This window comes from Ambystoma mexicanum, chromosome 1p, assembly GCF_040938575.1.
Source record: "Ambystoma mexicanum isolate Mex_15411 chromosome 1p, UKY_AmexF1_1, whole genome shotgun sequence".
Taxonomy (NCBI): Eukaryota; Metazoa; Chordata; class Amphibia; order Caudata; family Ambystomatidae; genus Ambystoma; species Ambystoma mexicanum.
This window is the reverse complement of record NC_090921.1, coordinates 1,361,375,445-1,361,397,481: the sequence shown is the minus strand read 5'-3', so window position 1 is coordinate 1,361,397,481 and position 22,037 is coordinate 1,361,375,445. Positions and strand designations below refer to the sequence as shown.

At 43.4% G+C, this 22,037-nt stretch overlaps 1 protein-coding gene and 1 non-coding gene across 5 annotated transcripts in view; both read left to right on the top strand.

Annotated features, from left to right (window-relative positions):
• The window catches only part of C1PH16orf78 (chromosome 1p C16orf78 homolog), a 598,571-nt gene that overhangs the window by 225,518 nt on the left and 351,016 nt on the right, over nt 1-22,037 (top strand). The window lies entirely within an intron of this gene.
• On the top strand, nt 5,085-5,191 carry LOC138461425 (U6 spliceosomal RNA). The gene has a single exon (XR_011264045.1). It is a non-coding gene; the product is annotated as a U6 spliceosomal RNA (small nuclear RNA).

The following is a 22,037-nucleotide window of genomic DNA, read 5'->3' as shown; positions in this document are numbered from 1 at the left end:
TTCAGGTCAAACATGGCTAATTTATGGGCACAAAATTATTTTACTGCAGAACTACAACAAGGCCATTTGTTTAACCTGGACAATATACTTCCATGTAATATCTCTTGTTTGAAATGCTTGAATTCAAGACTGATCCAAAAAAATGCATGCAGTACCCGCCTTTTGACTGAGGGCGGTGCTAGCGGTCTAAACTCTGACAGGGAAACTGCATGTCAGGAGTTGCAGGAGAGGCCTTTACATCAAAGGCTGGGAGTTAATTAAAATCTTAACCACATGCTGTTCCCAGAAGACAATCTGATTTAATTAACAGGCCAAAGGCTGGGAAACCTCTCACCTCCAGAGATTCACACCAGGAGTCAGAATCTCACGTGACCTCTTGATTGATAGAAGGCAGACTGGCTGGCAGCCTCCTGGAGACCACACAATAGGCTCTTGCACTTGAATAGAATATGCTGATGTTGACTGTTAACTGTACACAAAGAGCTCCCAGCAGAAGACACATGTGATCACTGACCCACCCAAGTCTTGTAGGCGGACTCCAACACTCTGAGAACTGAATTGAAAGCAAAATATATATTTTACAGAAACACTGATAACTCTTTGTAATCAAATGACAGGAATGTATAACTTTGAGAGCCTTAATTTAAAAAATGTACCTTCGATTCAAGCCCAAACTCCAATTTGTGTGATGTTCTGGGGCAAAACCCTGCTATTTATGGATACTACAGACTCTGTGTTTAAGCTAGAGACATGGGAATTTACTGGAGTATGTATGGACAGGCCGTGTATATGTATATAATTTTTAATGAAAAACCAATATTGCAAAACCAGTTAAAAAAACGCAAAATGTTGCCATTTCTGAATGCAAGCTCTTAGAAACATCAGAGTTTGAACAGAGTATACCTCATGTGATACGTGATGGGTGCATGTAATTTCAAACCACTGTGTATCTATGAAATATGTCTTTAGGTCAAATATAGATTTGTGGGCAAACTGACCAGGGGAGGATCCTCTGACCCATAAAACCTACAGCATCACTCTGACTCACATTTCCTTCCCCCAATCATGGGAGAGGGGAGAATTCGGCCAATGACAAGTAGAAAGGGGCAGGCTTAGCTAGGCCCAGGCACACACCCACTTTCAAAACACATAAAAAGAGACTGCTGGGACAGGTAGAGAAATTCAATTCCATTTGCTGCGGAGCATGCTGACCGACGACTTCACATCCAGAGATCCTACACTTAGACTTCCAAGCTAAACAGAGACTACAGAACTTTGAACCAAGAAGGCCCACTGCAAGCAAAAGTATTTGTCAGCAGGCCCAAAAATCATTTGCAGACTATTCACAGCCGGACCCAGCTGTTGATTCTGGCCTAAAACCCTGTGCCAGAAAAATCCAGAAGCAGTGCTGTACCCAGAGAAAGCAGAGCAGTATCCAGAACCAGAGGCCAGAGATCCAGAGTGACCCAGACCCCTGTTAGCAGAACCAGAGTGCTGATCCAGATCACTGTGAAGTGCCGAGACCAGAACCGGAGTCCAGTCCAAAACCTGACCAGATCCGTGGCGAGGCCTATTTCAAAAATATAACCTGTCGCTTTGAACTTTTAAAATTTCAAATCCGAAAAACAACCTTCACAAAATCGTTCATAACTGCGTAACCGTTTGGGCTAGGAACTTGGTTTCCTCTGAAAGCTTGGAATCTTGCCTTTCCAACAAGCCTAGAACCGACTTCCTACACCTTATACTTTCTCCGCAATCACGATTCACGCATTTGCGAATTTTGCCGCGATTTGCGATTTGGCCCAATTTCTTTACTGTAAAAATCAGCAGCTTTTGCCTGAACTGCTCAAATTTCGTTTGCCTCTTAAGAACCATCCCTGAATCATTGCTAGAGTGAGCCTGAACTCATATTAACTAGATAGCACTCACACTGAACCTCCTGAAGGGAATTAAAAGCATTTTCAGCATATTTCTCACTGGATTGTCACCATATTCAAAGCATTTTGCCTGTGTTTCAAAACTCCTATTGTTGTATAAGCTGCTGAGGGGGAATTGAACTGAATTCTATTTAATTGCATTTCTAAGAACTGTGTGCTCTCCTCTTCATTTCCTTACATTGCATAAGGGGGGGGGTGGATTGCCAGAGAAAAGTGATTACATTGTTTTGTTGAAATCATATTGAGTATTTTCTGTTTTGCATTTTCATTCAACATTGCATCCATCTGAAACTAGATAAAGCATTCTCTACCACCTTACCTTATTCTTCTGTTCCTATTCCCAAGCGTGCTACCTCATCTTTTATACTACTCCTGGGTAATCAAATCAGTTTATTAGTAGAACATTACCCATTGTTGTTACTTGCTCATGTTCTGAAGTGTGATATTAATTATTAATTTATTATAAAGTGTGATATATATATATTGTTTACATTCTCAAATAAACTGTTTAAACTTGCAAAACAGAACTACTTCTTGGCTCAGTGGGGTCAGGGGGGTTCCAAGAGAGGGATGTTATATAGGGGTAGTCATCCAGAACTCATGAACTGGACATAAAGATATATCAAAAAGGGTTTCCATTCAGTATCCCAGACTAGGCATTGATTTAGCTGTAGTGCTGGATTGAATCCTCTTACACTCAGTAATAATATCAAAAGCTCCACAAAGACCCTCATACTAGGAGACCTCAATTTGGGATTCAATGATTCCAAAGACAAACCTGCTGTCACCCTCACTAAGGAACTTAGTGACTTAGGCTTTACCTAGAAAGTAGAAAGGCCCACTCACTCCAAAGGCCGCATCCTAGACTGGATTGCGGATCATAACTGCCTCTCTCACCTCTAACACCTCCCTGCCCTGGACCGATCACAACTGTATCAAATTCTCTGTTCCCATCGCCAAAAGCCACAAAACTCTGACCCCTGCAACCGCAGCACAAGTAAGAAGCTCCAAGAAGCTAAAAGAGGACAACCTGCGCCCTTACCTCAACATAGCCGAACTAGCACCCCCCTTCGTCAACGACCCTAATATTCTAGCAGACATCTACAAAGATGTTATCACTAAAGCTATTAACGAAATAGCACCACTTGAATGTAAAAAAGAAAAGAAATCACTACACACCAACTCTTGGTTCACTGTAGAACTGCAGTCATTGCACTCTTGCAAAAAGGAACAGCATAACAAAATTGGCAAACCAACCCTTTCAACAGTGCCAAAAACGAATTTAACTTAATCCCCCACCAATACAAAACAGCCATCACCACAGCCAAAGCCAACGCTTTCAACACACGCATCTCCAAAACTAAATCGCACTCTAAGGAAATCTTCGCCATCTTCAATGAACTCATCTCCCCTCCCAAAACACCTGATGAAATAATCAAAGATGAAGCCTGGTGTGCTAGTATCCAAGCTGCCATGTTACACAAAATTGACCTTCTCCAAAAGAAAATCAAGGACCACTGCAAAGCCTTACCACAACAGACAGGGACAAAGCCTACCAACTCCACACCAGCCTCTTCCAAGTCCACCATACCTGATTTCTCCTTCAGGGACGTCACTGAACTAGAAGTTATCAACCTACTCAAAAATCTCAAACCCCCCCCCTGTAAAGGCGACATATACCCACCCAAGCTCTTCAAGGACTGCGCAGACTGCTTTGTGTCGCTTTTCACGGCCTTCATCAATGGGTCCTTCAAATCAGGCATTATCCCGGCTAGCCTCAAAGAGGCCTGGGTCCGCCCTCTCCTAAAAAAAACGACTCTCGACCCCCTACAACCTAACAACTATAGACTATAACTACAGTGCCATTCCTTCTGAAATTACTGGACAATGCCGCTCATGGCCAAATCCAACACTTTCTAGAAAATCACTCCATCCTAGGGACCAGGCACTCAGGCTTCCGGAAAGGACATGGCAATGAAACAGCCCTGGTAATCAGATCACCCAAATCATGGACAAAGGCAAGCCAGCCCTACTGCTCCTCCTAGACCTTTCAGCCGCATTCGATCTGGTCGATCACAAGACTCTCACCTCACACCTCACACACTCAGCTAACTTCTCTAAAGAAGCAGCTCTTTGGGTCACCTCCTTCCTCGAGGAGAGAGCCATGAAAGTCTTCTCGGACACAGCAAAGACCACACCCACCCCAATCTATTGCGGAGTCCCTCAGGGATCCTGCACTGCACCCGCACTATACAACCTGTTCACAAAGCCTCTCTTCGACAAGCTTGACTCACATGGTATCACGTATACGAATTACGCTGACGATACACAAGTACTTCTACCTCTCTCAGGATCATACCACGAAGACGCCAAGGCACTCCACACGATCTACTCCACCATCCAGCCGTGGATGGCGGTTAATGGCCTCTGCCTTAATGGGGACAAGACTGAAATCATGATACTAGGTCAACAGAGCACCCTTGGCAAATTAGATAAACTGTATGCCAACTTCTCCATGGAAAACTCCATTATCCCCGTCTCTACAGCCGTCAAGACTCTGGGAGTCAAGACTCTAGAATTCTCACTATCCATGACCAGACAACTCAGCGCAATCACATCCTCCTCTGCGCATACCACCAAACTAATCAACGCCATAAAACCATACCTCTCAAAACCAATCTGCCTCTCAATAGCCAGAGCACCCATTGGAGTCAAACTGGACTATTGCAATTGCCTCCTGGCAGGCACATCAGCAAAAAATGTAAACAGACTACAAGTCACACAGAATAATGCTCTCCAGGCCGCTCTAAGTATCTCAAGAAGAGTGCATATCTCCCAGGCCAGACATTCAGCACATTGGCTCCCGGTCAAAGAGCGGATCACACTCAAAATCCTCATCCTCACACATAAATGCCTCTCTCTTTCCGACCCTTCCTACCTATCCGAGACCATCTACAAACCCTCCTCCACACGTCCCACCAGGACGCAATACACCAACCTACTCCACATCCCATGCACCAATAGAGCCAATGGCGGTGGTTTAAGCTTCCCATATTTGCTGCTAAGTCCTGGAACGCACTACCTGCAGACATTAGAGCGTAAAACTCACTCCCAGTTTTTCGTAGGAAACTTAAGATCTCATTCCATGTGCTCGCTTCAGCAGCACATATACTAAAATTGGAATGATACAGAGAAGATTATCATGGCCCCTGCGCAAGCATGACACGCAAATTCGTGAAGCGTTCCATATTTTAAAAAAAACAGATCTCATTCCATGCACAATAATATGTAAATATCGCGAACCTATGTAAATATACTTCACTGTAAATGTGGACAAATGTCATACTTGTTCCTGTAACTCTAGGGATTATCATGTATATGCAACTAAGATATGTAACAAGCGCCAGGGCTGATGTGCGCTCTACAAATTTGAATAAATAAATGTGTGCCGATGAGGAGAATCTCTGTCTTACTGGCATTAAGGCAGAGATCGTTGGCGGCACACCACTCCTGGATAGCATAAATGCAATCAGAGATGAGAGAAATAGAAGGGAAGCCTGAAAATGAGTTGAGTGTCATCCGCATAGCACTGAAAATTGGAGCAGAGAGAGGCAATGCGATGGGTGACAGTTGCCAGGTATTGGTTGAAAAGCCAGGGAGCGCAATTAGACCCCTGGGGAACACTGCATGTAGAGAGGAAGATAGAGGAAAGGACGGACCCAAGTTGGACCTGGGAGGATCGATCAGAGAGGAAAGAAGTCAGCCAGGCCAGAGCCTGACCAGTGATACCCAGGTTGTCACAGAGATGGTTCAGGAGGATGGTATGGTTGTCCGTGTCAAAGGCAGAAGAGAGATTGAGTAGGATGAGGACAAAAGGGATGTTAGTGTCAAGGTTTGGGAGTAGATCTTCACAGATGTTCAGGAGTGTAGTTTCCATGCCTCTGGCAGCTATAAAGCCAGATTGGTGGTCATGGAGACAACCAACAGAATCGGAGTGGAGGGTAAGCTGTGAGATGGTCAGCTTTTCCTAGAGTTTGCCCAGAAAAGGTGTGATGGAGATCAGGCGATAGTTTGCTGGGCAAGAAGGGTCAGCTGTGGGTTTCTTACGACGAGGGTGCACAAGTGAGTGCTTCAGAAAGGAGGGGAAGGGTCCCAGGGTGAAGGGGAGGTTGCAGAAATCGGCCAAGGCAGGAGCAAGGGTGTCAATGTGGTCCTTGATGGTTTTGGAGGAACAGGGAAGAACCTGTTTTGATGAGACTTTCATAGGTCAGACTTGTCTAGAAACCTCGTCAGGTGAGAAAAGAGGAAAGGAAGAGGAAGAGGGGGGGGGGCGGCGGCTGCAGGAGGGCCAGAGTTTGCAGATGGAGAAGAGAGAAGAGGGGGAGAGGACGAGAGGGTGGGCAGGATGTCCTGGGTTTTAGAGATGAATTGAGAGGTAAGGGCCGTGCAAAGGGCCTGGGGGCAACAGGAGAGATAGAGACTGCAGCAGGGTTGGCCAGCTCCTTGCACATTTTGAAGACTTTGGCGAAGTTGTTAGATGCCGCAGAGACACAGGCTTAGATGTGGGCTCTCTTCTTAGTATGGACGGAGAGTCGGTATAGCCTTTGGAGCAGGCGGCAGGCCAGTTGGTCAGAGGATGAACAAGAAGCCCTCCATTTCCTCTCAGCCACCCTGCACTTACGTTTAAGGGTAGCTAGGTCAGAGTTGTATCAAGAATTGCACTTGGCTTTGGGCTTCAAATGGATCCTCAGGACAGGGGCAAGAACATCAAGAGTATCAGAGATAGAAGAGTAGAGCATGGAAAGGGCTGTGACAGGATGTGAATCAGCCAGAGCAGGGGGGGTAGAAGGTGGCAGCAAAAGCCTCAACTGACACACGCTTCATGGGCCTGATGTCCGAGAAGGTAGGAGACAGTGTTGGCTTGGTCTGGGGGATAGAGAGGGTGAGATGGGAGGAGAGGAGGGAGTGATCGCTCCAGGAGAGAGGAGTGGTCAGAGGACTGGAGAATAGGTGGTTAGAGGAGATCAGAGCATCAAGCGTGTGTCCTGCAGACTGAGTCTGACCACAGGGGAGGATAGAAAGGGAGAGGGAATCACAGAGGTCACGAAAGAGTACAGACGAGGAACAGGGAGAATCGTGCTGGATGTGCGGGAAGTCATTTAATCCCTACAGTGATTAAATATTGAGTTGGCTCATGTCCTCCTGTTTGAGATGGGACAGACAAGCAGCAAACAGAGCTGCAAGTGGACTTAAACCTTATGGGAAAAATCCCCCCTCCTCCAGCAGGCAAAAGTGGGAGCAGCAGGAGGCGCCCACATGTGCTGGATGGTGGGAGTGAGGGTCAAACATGTAAAGTAATGTGGGGAAGGTAGCAAGCCTCAGGATAAGGCTAGCAGCCCACAGGTTTTAAATATGTGTCTTGACCACCCCACCACTCAGAAACTGTGTAACTGGTGGAGATCTAAAGGCTCCTATTCCTAGGATGATGGGTGGGTGTTAAGTTTAAATCGGGCTGGCAGACTTCTTTCACAGTCCAGGACCAGAAATGCCCCCTCTCTCCTCAAACAAATGGGCCTCATTCCGAGTATGGTGGTAGTCATGGCGCTATTTGTGCCATGACTACCTCCCATACCGCTTCCGACTCCAGTTTGGTGAAAGTGGGACTTACCGGTCCAGTCCGTCCTTGGCGGGAAGGTAAGTCCCCATTCACCAAATCATTCCCCATTCCCATTTGAGCCCCCACAGGGTTCAATGGGAATGGGGAAGTAGCTAATAACGGTACCGCAAATTGCGGTACCGTTATTAGCTCCGAAGTCCCTTAACGGGTCCCGTCCACAACGCCTGGTCAGACCAAGCTTTCAAGGAGGGACCCGCTAAGGGACCTCGGAATAGGGCGCAAAAGGATTACCGGCACCAGTGTCCTTACCGGTGCCGGTAATCCCTTGGTGCCCAACTCCAAGGGATTACCTTGGAGTAATCCCTTGGATTAATGAGGCCCGTTGAGTGATTCATGTATTTAACTGTTGTTTTAGGAGGTTATCATAGCCCCTCAAGTGATGGTGCCATGCGCAATGGCTAAGTGGAAAGGCAATTTAGCATTTGATGTACATGATATAAATGATAACCATTAGTCTACTACGTTGGTGATTGCCCAGTATAAAAGCTTTATAACATAAGGAACACCAGCGTCTTTTAAACCATGCATGCCTGAAGCTTTTTGTAGTTCATACATCACAGAATCACTTCTAGGCGTTTCCAGTTTTGGCAGCCAAAGAAAGTATTAGGGAGAGGGATTTGGCCAGGATCACAAAGATTAGTTGAACTTTAGCCAAGGTTTTCTGGTTGCACAGTTTGCAAATGTGTGTGATTTCACAGTTTATTGTCGCATCTTCAGTTGTTATGGGTAAATTATGGATGTTCAGGCAAGTTCTGACTTTTTAGCTCACATCGTTTTGTATACGTGTACAGTATTTGTAGGTTTATCTTGGCAGGCTAAAATACTGGCCTACATGTACCAGAATGCAATCCAATGGAGCCTAAAAGCCCGCGCTTGCAAAACATCTTGGTATGTCTTTAATATGCCTTTGTGAAAAAAATCATCTGCTTGGTCTGTAGTTCAAACAGCAATGTGTTTTATTGATATTGATGTGAATATAAGTTGCAGTCTCATAATAAACGAAACCTACAGTAAGTTATATCGACTGGTAGTTTTTTTATTTTTAGAAAATGCTTTTACTTTGTAACTTGAGAGTGCATAATTGTATGAATGTGTGTTTTTTACCCACTGAACAAACCATTGACACTGTTGTAATTTCACCATGTGTTTCCGAAAAAGATCCCCTTTTCCCTTAAAACATAACATCTGGGCAGACAGTTTGCTCTTCCAAACGCACCTGTCAATTTGTCATTTCAATTTAAGAAAAGTTGCAGTCCTGTGATTGTCTAAATGCTGCCAGCTGCGCTAAAAGTATCCTGCATGTTTCCATGCCCCCCTTTAAATCAGTATATTTCACATAGTGGCCATAGCAAAAAGCCCCCCGTCCCCCACCGCCACACAAATAGCTTTGCGGAAATCGAATTCTTACAAGAATCATTCAAAGAAGCTAAGAAGCATCTTTTCTGTGAGAGAAGCTGGAATAGTGTGTTTTAAATCAATGAACAAAATCGGGTCTCAAAAGATGCATGGGGTAACACCTTGTGACAGCAGGTGTGAATGTCACACTGAGGTGTTAATGGTCCTCCATCACACCGATGTTGACTTTGCTTTTGTTTGCTTTCAGCTGATTGGCCAGAATAAACACAGAAAGGGATAACGTAAGACTTCTTCCCTGCCAGTGCTCATGGGTTGCTGTCTTCAGAAGGGTCTGAGCGCCCTGCCCCTCAGGCTTTTGTGGTGGGGGTTGCAAACACTGCAGGCCCCACATAGCCGGTGCCACTGCCCATGCTTTCACCCCACTACAATCTATTTTTAAACTCTGCTGTTTGTCATCCTTTTCAGCCTCTCAGCCCCCTGTAATGTACCCGCTGTCCCCTCTTCACTTCATGACTTCCTTTCCCTACTGGACTCCAATGTCATTAGTTGTTTATTGTTTTATAAATGTGTGCAATTACCGGCCACTCCCTACCTCTCGCCCCCCTGTTACTCTATATTCTCGTGCTCAGATACGCCGCTCTTCAGCTGTCCCCTTCTCTGATTATCCTCAGTCCCTCTTTCACTATCCTTGCCTACTTGCTCCCAAACTCTGGCAGTCCTTCAGCTCCCAGAGTGCTAGGCCTCATCCCTTGGTACCATTGTTCCTCTGCTTAAACGCCTCTTAATCCCCTCATCTGTGAATTGCCTCATGTTGTTGCTATCATTTATTTCTTTTTTTACCATTTTTTTTATCAAGTTTATTTAATAATTATACAAAACATAATACAACTGAGTAACAACAGAATGGGAACAAGTAAAAGATTACTCCATATACATCAGTGCAACAAAATGCAAATTACTACTAAAGTAACAGCTATTCAAAACGAAATCCGAAAACATCCCCACACTCCTATCTCATGGTAAGACGTGACAACACAAAACACAACAAAAAAGGACAAAACATACACCCCTACCAATCCCCAACCTCAATATCCACAAAATAAACCAAAGCCTACACCTCATCCAAACAAATCCCTGAATGACCCCCATCTCTCCTCGTACTCAGTTTTCCAATGTTGTCGAACTGCCTGAGTCTTCTCATTCCAAGAGAGCGTCCGCATATCCGACACCCAGTTCTCGCAATGTGGCTTCTTCCTGGATTTCCACACCTTCATTATTTGTTTTATGGCCATCAACAATGCTCTATCAATCCATTCCGAACAATCCCACATCTCCACACTTCGACTATCAGTTGAAGGAAAATCACTGACAGAAAAGTACGAGGCAGTGTCATACTAGTTACCATATCAATGCAATCCAAAACTTCTCTCCAAAAGTCCAGCACTCTACTACACTCCCAGCATGCACCTTTTGCATAAATAGGTACTTAGGTTTGGGGAACGCAAGCAATATCCCTCACTACATAAATGCATACATATGTGTTATTTTGCAGAAATAAGTAATAGTCATTTACATTATTGCACCACCTAACCCGTAAAATACCATTTATTTATGTTTTCATTTGTAAAGCTCACTACGCCCGTAGGCATCAAGGCACGATAGGCAGCTCACAACAACACATGAAGACAAGTAATGTAGATAATTAGAAGGTAATGGCTTCGTTAAAACAAAAGTTGAGAGTTTGGAGTTGCTTACCGAAGACCCAGTATGATTGTTCCGATCTTAAGGCCGCCGGTGAAGCGTTCCAGTTCTTGGCGAATGAATGGCTAATACTAGGCTGGCAACATGGTTTTGCAGTTTTTACTTCTTAGTCACTGGATGCCGGCAAATTCAAGGCACTTGGACATTTTTTGAACCACCTTTTCATAAAAGCAACATTGAAAGCCTCATGCTTTCAGCTATATGTAAACAATAATAGTAAAAGCTGTGGAGGAAAAACGCTGTTGGATGAATCGAGGGTTCAACGATAATTAGGTTGAAATGTATTCTAAGTGAATTCAAATGAAATAAAGAGAAATGTGCTGATTCATGAGTAGGCCTTATTTTCACTGTAACTACCTGATATAGTCGGATTCCATTTTGAATTACATATACGATTGCTGATAAAATGGGGTCTCAAGATTGGCACACAGAAGCAGTGTTTTAACCTCAGCACATGTTCACATAATCTCGCACAGGCTGCTAAATTATATTCCAGTGCAAGGTGACCTTGCTTCAAACAGACAATTTATAAGATGGCGTGAGTTTATTTGGGTAATGCCTTATCCCTTGGGTTGCTAACAGATTTACTTAAAAGCGATATGTGCTTACGCTAGATTGGGTAAGGTTTGCGTAGATAGTGCTAGCAAAAATTGTTTTAGAATCATGGTTCCTGGCTCCAACTTGCATAACGAAACATGTAAACATGTTTCTGAGGAAAGAAGACGAAGAGCTGTGGAAACCGATGGTCTGAATGTACCTACCTACTGAGATACCACTGGTTGGGGACTCATATTTATAATTGATCAGGAACACATTCAGAGTTGGTATACTTCCGATGAAGGTATTTACTTGGCATTAACACCCCGTTCCAAGGGCTGGAATGGGATGTTAAGGCCATAAGCACCCCGGGTTACCAAAGCAGTAACCCGGGTTGCTAAAGAAAAAGTATTTTCATTAACTGAATGGGACGCCGTGTGTGTCCTGTTCAAGGAATGAAAATACTGATCCAAAATGAATGCCATGGTTGTAGAAGGCGGGGCTCCAGACGGAGCCCCTCTTCTTTTACCATAGCAGCCGGAAAAGGGAGGAAGGTAATTGCTGCCACAACAATAAGGTAAGTAGGACACAGGAGGGGTGAGAGAAATTGAAAAAAACGAAAGACAGGAGGGTGGGGAGGAGAGGAGACCATAGCGGCCCGTGGCAGGGTTGGCAACCTGTGGGTTCTGTGGAACGCGGGCTGAGATCAGAGATGTCTGGCCGTGATCCGTATAACCTGATTGACTGCGCCCCCCGCCCCGGGTGCTAATAGTAAGTAGGTAGGCAATGCACCTGTTGATAGCACATGTGGATTAGATACTACAGTAGACATCATGCACCTTATGCTTTTTTGACAGCGATATAAGGTTCTTCGAAGTAGCACCTTATCACTGCTATTTCACATGCAATGTGGCACGTTTTGAGATTTCTATCCATCTACAATACACCATTAGTTTGCTGGAATCTAGGAAGTTATCGGACAAATGTTTTTTTTTATATAAGGGCTAAACTATGTTCAGTTACAAATTGATAAACCAATGGGTTGATGACTGATGGCTTTATTTTATGGAATGTTAAATAGGATGTCAATTTCTGTACTATTGTTAATATTTTGTATTGTTTTTTATGGAAAAATGTGTTTTTCCAAAATAATGTCTGAATTGAATTAATTGTATAATGAGCTCACATGTTATCTGTTAAATCTAAAATGCAGCATGAGTAACCCTGAAAATACCAGGGCTCTTCCGTCTTCACATTGAGAGCCATTGTATTTACTGGAAGGAGTAAAACTCTCCTTAATGAAGTCATGAATTCTTTTGCCAGCTACATTGGTTTTATCTATTCATCATCTATACATATTGTGTCCCAGAGGCCTGGGGTAACACACAGTCAGGATTGTTGGAGTACAGTGTGTTGTTTGTTCCTGTGTTCCCTCCACAGTGTTCTTATTAAATGTGTATCACACTAATCTCACCAAGAGTCAAGTGCAATGTCTGATTTTTCTAAACAGCTAGACTGCATGGTATACAGTGTTAATAACAAAAAATAAATAACGAATCACATTTTCAGTGAAAAATAAATAACGAAACAATTGTTGAATGCCTGGATACCTGGATCCCATGAATTTACAAATCTTAACCTACTTATTGGTGGACATCTCATGTTGTTCGTGCTTTTACAGAGAAACTCCTTTGTATTTTCAAACAAGTCTGGTTGGTCGATTTCTTTGAGGTGTATGCCTTGAACCATAGACCATATGCTACAATACTTCTTGCAGTTAAGGTTATGTCATTCAATATTTGCAAAATGCAACGTTCACCATTTCAATGCCATCTTGGAGCTGAGAGTTGTCGTAGAGGCAGGTGGTATTTCACCTGGAGAAGCTTGTCCTCAGGGAAGATTTTGTCAGTAGCAAAGCACTGGTGCTACTTCCGGTCACCTTAGAGTAATGTCTGACTCAGTGATGGTCTTGCATTGAGGCCTACTGAGGTGCCTACATCGCTGTGTTGTTGTGGGGTGGGGGAGGTGTTAAAACAATGCACTGGAGAAAGTAGAGTTAATACCAACCTGATCACTCTGTATGCCCTAGGAAGCCAAAACCAGCCTAGCTTTCTAGCTAAGCAATCTGGGTGGAACAATGGACAACGTTAAGTGGGGGCGGGTTACAACTGTGTCTTTTCTAGGAGAAATGACGTGAACCTTGCTGCCCGAATGTTCTTGAGGCCTGCTAGGGCTTCATCGATATGCGTATAGCAATGTGGTTATCTAGATTCCCTTGGGACTGGGATCGTCAGGGAGTTATCTGCATTACCTAACCTTTCCTCTAACACACCTACAATTATCTTCTGCTGTAAAAATCAGCTGTGTTATCTTGTGTATAGAGCCAACTCAGGAGAGGCAACAAGGGGCACGGGCATTCGAATGAGCAGCTGGCCAGCAAGGGCCCTCACTCTTCAAAATGCATGTTCTCATGAAGTTTTGGGGACTTGGGGTATGACCAGGGCACACACACTGTTGGGTGGGGAAGTATTTGCAACTGTGTGGGGTGGAATGCAAGGCATAAGACATTTCAGTGTGTATAGTCTCTATGCACTTGGGAGAGCGCAGCAGGGTGTTTCTAAATAGAGGAGTGCAAGAGTGCTACCCACTCCCCCCACACAAATATGCACACAGACACACACACTGATACACACACACGTTTACCTCTATTCATCTCTCTCTTTGCCTCTCTCTCTCTCTGTATCTCTGTCTCTCTCCCTCTGTCTCTCTATTTCTCTCCCCCCTGGAACCCAAAACCTGCCAAATTCAAATGAAGATGGATTATTTGCTGGGCTGGTTAAGGGAGCTGGGCTAATATATGCAGATAGTTGGGAAAAGGAAAGTCCACATTTAAACGCCAACTTGATGCTACCCTTTCTCCTCAGGTCTCAGCACCACCAGGAATCCATGCAATGGGCATCACATCCTCAGTCATTTCTTCTCCACCAAATCAGTCCTTTAAATTGGAGATTGAGCACAGCCACTACATCAGGACACAATTTGTTTAAAATGTACATTTAAACATGGGTCCAGCATTAAAAACATAAAACATGTAGCTCACCAGCAGTGCCTCAAGCTGCATTCTAAGTGCAAGGCTTGTTATAGAGCAAAGCTCTTCTTGTTGGATACAGCAGGTTTCCATGTGCCGGAGGCACCAATGGGCTCACAGTTTACCCTAAAATATGAAATCTGGCCCACTGTAAGGAAAGGGGCATGCCAAAAGGAACAAACACATCTGCTGTGACATCAGAAATACCTGTGCCAGCCCTGGTTAAGCAAGGTACTCCAAGCAGGCAACGTTTATTCTTTGTTGCTTTTAGAATATAACCATCCAAGACAGTTTGGATGTAGTATTATCAAACATGACCAAGAAAACATCTTTGAACCCTCAGATGCACTCTTCGTAACTGTAATATTCCTATGGTGAGCTAGGGAAATGGAATGGCAATCATTTTCACTCAACAATTTTTTTTTGTTCAAAGATATACCTTAAAAGGTTCCACGCATTAGAACAGCGACAGTCAAGCCTAAAGTGGGATGCAAAGTGATATTTTCAAGAGAAAGCCAAATCAAAGGTACAGCTTAAGAACAATATGGCCACGGTTTTCCATGGTGCAACAGGTGAGAGGACAAAACCACTCCCCATTGAAAAATTGGTAAGGCGGGGTGTGTTTTTGAGCATATTAGAGTTGGCAGCGGATGCAACTGGTCTGAATAACAAATCAATGGGTCTTTTTATTATTTGCAAATGATACAATTGCAATCTTTAAAACAAAAAGGGGCTCAACAAGCAAACTAAGCTCTTTGCAGAGTGGTGTAATATCGAGGGTCTTACTATACATTAGTACCCGGCGAGGGTCAACCAGAATGAAACAAGCATTCTGATTGGTCCTCGCAGGGGCTTTACCTAGCCAGGAATCTCTCTGCCGGGATTCCACTCTTTTTTCCCTGGCAGGGGGGGCATGTCAGTTCTCAGCCAATGAGGAGGCTCGAAGCGAGGCCATCCCCGCTCCGAGCCTCCAGACGGCTGGAGACTGCCATCGTCCCCCGCTGGTGATTAAGGTACGTTTTTTCCCCCCTCACCACTCCCCTGCACACAATCCCCTCCCCGCCCTACCAACCCCACTTACCTTCGTAGTTCTCCTTTTCGGGAGCGGACGCGCTGGAACACTTCTGTTCCCAGCGCATCCGCTCCCGTTGGTCGCCATGGAAAGGGAAAACGAACACCGTTTTCCCTTTCCCGGAGGTCATTTCGTATCACATTGCTTTTTTTTCGTTTCTGTTCCGAAACCCTGCAGGGTTTCGGAACAGAAAAGAATGTTATAAGTATCCCGGTCTTGTGGGCCGGGGTACTAATAGCAATATGCCCCTCACCGTGGTGGCATTACTGAGTCAGGTAATGCCCCAGGGACTTCGTTAAGGCTATGACTATAACTATGGGCCCTGGGGCATGCTATGACTATAACTATGGGCCCTGGGGCATTACCTCACTCGGCTCGGGGTATATTGCTTAATTATAATAAAACGAAATGCATGACCTGTTGTGTGGCTGAAAGGAAGGCTAAGAGCCTAATTTTATGTATTAATGCCTCCCCAATTGATGAAGTGCTTTTCTCTGATTATCTCGGCCTTATATTGACTAGAAAGGGAAACTGGCAGGATAAATGTGTGAAATCAAACATAATTCTAAACAAAAATGCTGGTGCAGTATTGCCATTTTCTTGTGAAAAAGGGGGAAGGCTAATTAAGCCGGCTCTTTATGTCTACAAATGTAAAACCAGAAAAGCCTGTACCAATGGTGCAGAGATATGGGGCTTTTCCAATATAAATAGTATGATGATGTGAGAAAACACATTTATAAAGCTTTTTATGGGACTCCCCCTTTCTGCACCAAACATTCCTGCTCATTATGAGCTAGGATGGTCACTGATTGAACCTGTTGTTTTTTTTTTTTACTGAGGTCGGTTTTATATTGGCTTAAATTGAATACTAAAAGTGCACTGACAGGTCGACCTTCCTAAACAACCATGAATCCTACAAACATCTTGGTTTAAACATTTTAAATACACTCTGTACGAGATTGGAGAAGCTGAATTGTACGACAAGCCTGCGAGTATTATTAAAAGTTCCAGGAAGCTGGTCAAAGAAAAATACTTGACTTGGTATGAAGCAAAAGCTCTATCCAATTGTGCAAATAGCAATACATTTTTAAATTGCCTGGCAGTCAAAACATGCCATTTTATTGAGCTGTAGCTTGACCATGGACATCTTTATTCTGTCAGAAGTTTTTCTAATGAATTTAAGAATGGGCATTCTTCCTTTAACTGCTTTAGTGAAGAACATGAATTCAGATTGTTCTGATCTTTGTAGAGCGTGTAATCAAAGTGTCAAAATAATCCAACATTTTTTATTTCTGTGCCCTGTATTTGACAATATTCGTGACAGACATTTGAAACCATGGTTGGGGGAGACTGGTTGTTGTACCTTGTCCTCTGTCCTGTTGCTTTGTAAATCACTGTCTACGAGGTACAGTATTAACAATGTTTCAAAATATATCACGAATATGTGGCCAAGAAGGACAAGACTATTTGGAGATACCTTTCTGCGCTGTAATTTAGCTTAACACGTCATTTTCTAACATACGGAAAATTGCTCATAAATCTAGTAGGGTTTTTTCAAATAACATTTATTGTAATCCTATTGCTATTTTAACCTGATAATCTTATGTTTTTGTATTTGTGTCATGCTTGTGAATTGTATTGTTGCATGCTTATGATTACTGTAACTTTTTGATATTGATCGAACTACGATGATGAACTGTTGATACTTGGTGCAACCAATGTCAATCTTTTTTAAATATAAAATTGCAGGTATAAGAGAAAACCTGACTACAATATCGGTGAACCGCTCATAAAGAGACAAACCTTGATAACACGGGTAGGAAATTCAGGATTGTAGAATTAGTCAATTTCACACTACTCATTGAAGCATCTGTATGTTGGCTAAAGAGGGGCCTATACATAAGTGTGGGCATGGACCCGACAGACACATTGAAGTGTAGCTCCAATTCATACACAATCTTTAATAGTTCTGCCAGGGAGCTTGATGGGCATACATTTGCTTCTTAACAGCATAAAAGTGTCGTTTTGTAGTCAGTAAGTGCCTGTTTGAGAACCAGACGGTTGGTATGTTCTGAGGCTTAGTGCCATTTACTCTTCAGATAACTATTTTACTTTTTTTAAGGCTGGCAGTAAACCAGCTATTTCGTTTGAAATGACCTTTTACAGTTTGTTTTTCTAGAGTTGCAATCATGTTAATGGTTTTTGCAATAGCGTAATTTAAAAACTTGTGCAATATGAGATAGAGACAGTATATTTTAAAGATCACTTTCAGTGTTCATAAGATGGCATTTAAAATTGAATGCGGTTAGCTTTTTCCAAATGTTTCACTGACTTTCTCTGTGGATTTGTGGCATGCTGACCAAGGAACATGATGTTCAAAAAGATGGCTGCATGGTCAGACCAATCTAATACTTCTATTCTTGAGTCTGTCGAAATTAGTTTCCATGTTTTACCCAATCTCCAGTGGAAAATGCTTATTGATCATGAAGGTCTGTAATTACCATATCTGAAACCTATAAAACCATTCATGGGGAAGACAACTGTATTATGGGAAGCAATGCATCCAAAAGGTTGTGTGCAACCTTTTGACTAGTTTTGGTGGTTAAAAAATGATAAGTATATGAATAGATAGAACATCAGTCAAAGGCATTCTGGCCCCTACTATTTTGCAAGATGGTTTAGCAGTACAAGGGGCCCAATAAATATACAAGGCATTCTTAAAGACTAACAAAGTGCCACCTCCTCTCTAAGTGGGTTTGTCTAAGGTAAGCATGGAAGAGTCTTCTGGCAGTGATATCACTATAGAAGGGCCTTCTTTATGCGATTTTTCAGAAATAACGAGTAGACTGACATTCTAATCTTAAATTGAGTTCAATGTATGACACAGGACTGCGTGGGCATTGATTTACATAAAACACCAAAATGAACCAATTCATCTGCATGCTTAAGCATTCGACATAGGTTTCAAGATGATTTTAGTCACATACTATTGTGTGCTAGCTAGCGTTTTCAGTAGGGAGAGAACTTTCCTCTCCTATCATGATCTCCTTTAACATGCTTCCTTTGCAGACTCTTTGTAATACTCTCTCACACTTTTTAAATGAGAAGATTATGAATATTCAGAGAGATGTCTTGCTCGATAGTGACGTGACACCAGTGCCCTTTACTTCACTGTCATCACCTATTCTTCAGTTCAATCAGGCAAACTTTTCAACATTTGCCCATGTCACTAAAGATTAGATTTACAAAACCATTCTTCAGCTGAACTCTTGCTCTGCATTGGACACTATTCCTATGGAAGTTCTTAAGAACATTAGTGACAAGATTTTTCCCCTGATAACATTAGCTGTAAACTCTTCTTTTTCACTTGGGGATATTCCACCTACTCTAAAAACATGTCCTATCGATCCTGTTGCTCAAGAAACCTATCCTTGACCCTACGCTTCCAGTCAATTTCCGACCTATCTCCCTCCTAAAATTCCTCATAAAAGTGATGGAGAATGTTGTGACACCACAGTTGCATTCATTCTTTGAGGAAGCTGCAATCTTTCATTCCAATCAATCACGCTTTCATCCCTTGATGGGAACGGCAACTGTTTTGGTGTCAGTGATGGATGATTTTAGATTTTCTGCAGCGTTTGACACTATTGACCATACCATCTTGTGTCAATGCCTCGAGGAGGCCGGAATTACTGGTGCAGCCCTGGAGTGGCTTTAATCTTTTCTATCGGAATGCTTCCAAACGCTATCCCTCCACCCATTCAGATCAGCTCCCGCAGCTCTGTCTTGCGGCGTTCCGCAAGGATCTGCAAATTCACTCCTGCTGTTTAATATCTATTTTGCTGCCTAGCTGGCCTGATACAAAATCATGGCTGCCAATTGTATGCATATGCTGATGACACCCAACTCATCCTTTCAGTTGATCTTAACCTCAAAGAAGTTGTATCACGCTTGCGAGTGTGTTTAGCAGACATTGGTGCCTGAATGAGCCAAAACTGGCTCAAACTTAATCGAAATAAGAAGGAGGTACTGGCAGTGCTTTAAGTGGGGTAAGAAATTGAGGGGGGGCCCTGGTTTGGGGGCGTGGCTTCCATTGTGGGAGTGGCCTAAAAGTGCACAAATCATAGTAAGGTGCGCAAACAAATATATAAATGTATTTGAGCATTTATATATTTGTTTGCGTACTACTATGGTTTGTGACTTTTCAAGCCTTCTTTTATATAGATAGCAATGTTACATATTTCTATGTTTATAAAAGGTGGCTTGTAAGTGCACAAAGCATAGTAAATTACGCACACTTGTGTGCTTACCTTACTATGGTCTGTGTACTTTTCAAGCTGCCTTTTATAAACATAGACATTTGTAACATATGTCTATGTTTATAAAAGACGGCTTGAAAAGTAGGCATCTTTTATAAAGCGTTGAGGACGGACAAAACCCAAGGTGGCTTTGTCCGTCGACAAAGCTTTATAAAAGATGCCTTGAATTGTGTACGATTCAAGCAGTCTGTTATAAACATAGAAATATTTCTACGTTTATAAAAGATGGCTTAAACGTACACAGTTGAAGGCATCTTTTATAAAGCTTTGCCAAAGGAGAAAGGCGCCTCGAGCTCAGTGATCTCTGCTCTGAGCAGAGATCACAGACCCTGAGGCGTCTTTCACCCTCTGCGAACCCGCGGGCTCCGTGATCTAATCTGCATATTTGATCATGGAGCCCGCGGGTTCGCTGAGGGTCAGTGACCTGGCGAGGGAAAACTAAAGGACTCTAGCTTCCTCTGATGGCCCCTCAGATGAGGGGTCATCAGAGAAAGTTACAGTGACTGACGGAAGTGCCAGCCAGGCACAGCAACGGTGTGCCTGGCTGGCACTTCTGTCAGCTTGCCTGACGTTAAAGTGGTGGGCGCATCTCCCGTCGCGGCTGCGGCCGCGGCGGGATAATGCGTCCTGCCATGGCGTGATGAGGTCGGGGGGCCCCGGCAGGGCCCCGGCTCAGCCCCACTTTTTGGAGACTGCCGGGGCCCGGCCCCGGCAGGCCCCGGCCCACTTAAAGCACTGGGTACTGGTGATTGGTCCTCCACCTGTTCGGGCCTTCTGGACCGATGACTTCTGGCCCTCTTCTTTGGGTACCCTCCATGTTGAATCAGTACACGTTCTAGCAGTTAAGATCTCTGCCACTCTTTTCCCTGATCTACAGATCATTGGCAGATGGGGATCTGGCTTTTTTAAGCTGAGATAAAAAAAAAATTGAGGCCATTAATCCCTGAAGGGCCTGTGCAGTCATGGGTATTCTGGACTATAATGCCATACTGCTGGCGCAGCCTAAATAATATCTTCAAAGGCTGCAGGTCATACAAAACATAGCAGCACGGCCGGTGGCAGGCCTTCCCAAATGTGCCCGTGCCTCCCCAATTCTGAATAAACTCCATTGGCTTCCAGAGGAAGGCAGAGTGAAGTTCAAGGCTCTCTGTCTCACCCACCACACACCACATGGCTAGGGGGCCTTGTATCTGCACAGAAATCCTATTCTGCGTCCCCCTTGTAGGGCATTGCATTCTGCTGGATATCATTGTCTTTTTCTACCTCGGATCAAGAAAAGCATGGTTGGGGTTCAGGTGTTCTCTGGCACGACCTCTTTGGAAGATTATGAAAAAAAAATTGTAGGCACTTTGTAAAATGAGTGAGCATAGCTCTCTTATAAGCTGGTCTGTGCACACAGTTTAAAGAGTGCTTGATTTGCAGGAAAAAGTAAGCCCTTTTTGGTTTGCATGTTCAGATTTATTCTTGGAGCAGGCTGTAGGAGTAGAAATAGCCAGGCGACAACTGCATGTAGTAAGTTGAGACCCTGGCCCATGTTCACATTTAGCCTGTGATTAATGCCTGTCATAAAACAATGTAGTACCAAACGTATAAAGGTTGTTTGTTCTCATAATAACTTCAGAAGAGGCACGGATAAAGCAGTTGCTTGTCTTCCAGTGTGTTATGAATTAACTGTTTCTATGAAGCATTGAACTCTTTTGTGTTGGTGTCTCATTCTGCTGGTTTATGGGCACAGGCGGGTATTATGAAAAGTATTTCCTACACTTTGTCTCTGGAACTCTCTGCCACAGGCCTTGAGGCTTTCTGATGATTACTCTACATTTCAAAAGGCTTTAAAAACCTTTCTTTACACACACTGATTGGCATGCCTACTCTTTCTTACTCTTTGTCACTCTTTCTGATGAATCTTTGTGGTGTTCAGTAACAGTGCCAAGATACCTTTGAGTAATAGATGCACAATACTAAGTTCCATTAACATATAATATCATTACATGGCTGCACAGCTTAGCATAACTGGCACATTTGTTAGGGTTTTCGATTTTGCCTTTCAGCCATAATGTCCCTTTAACAAAGTTGTTTCACTGAACTTGATATTTATTTTAGTACAACTTTACCATATTGTACCTTTTATAAGGTTTTTTCACATAATTTCATAGGTTTTTAACAAGGCAACTTAATTTCCCATTGATTTAAAAATGTCACTGTAAAAACTATGCACTTAACAATTATCATCTGCCCCATATACCAGGAAGAATGTCAACGGACAGTCGTGGAAGTTTGCAGGCATACA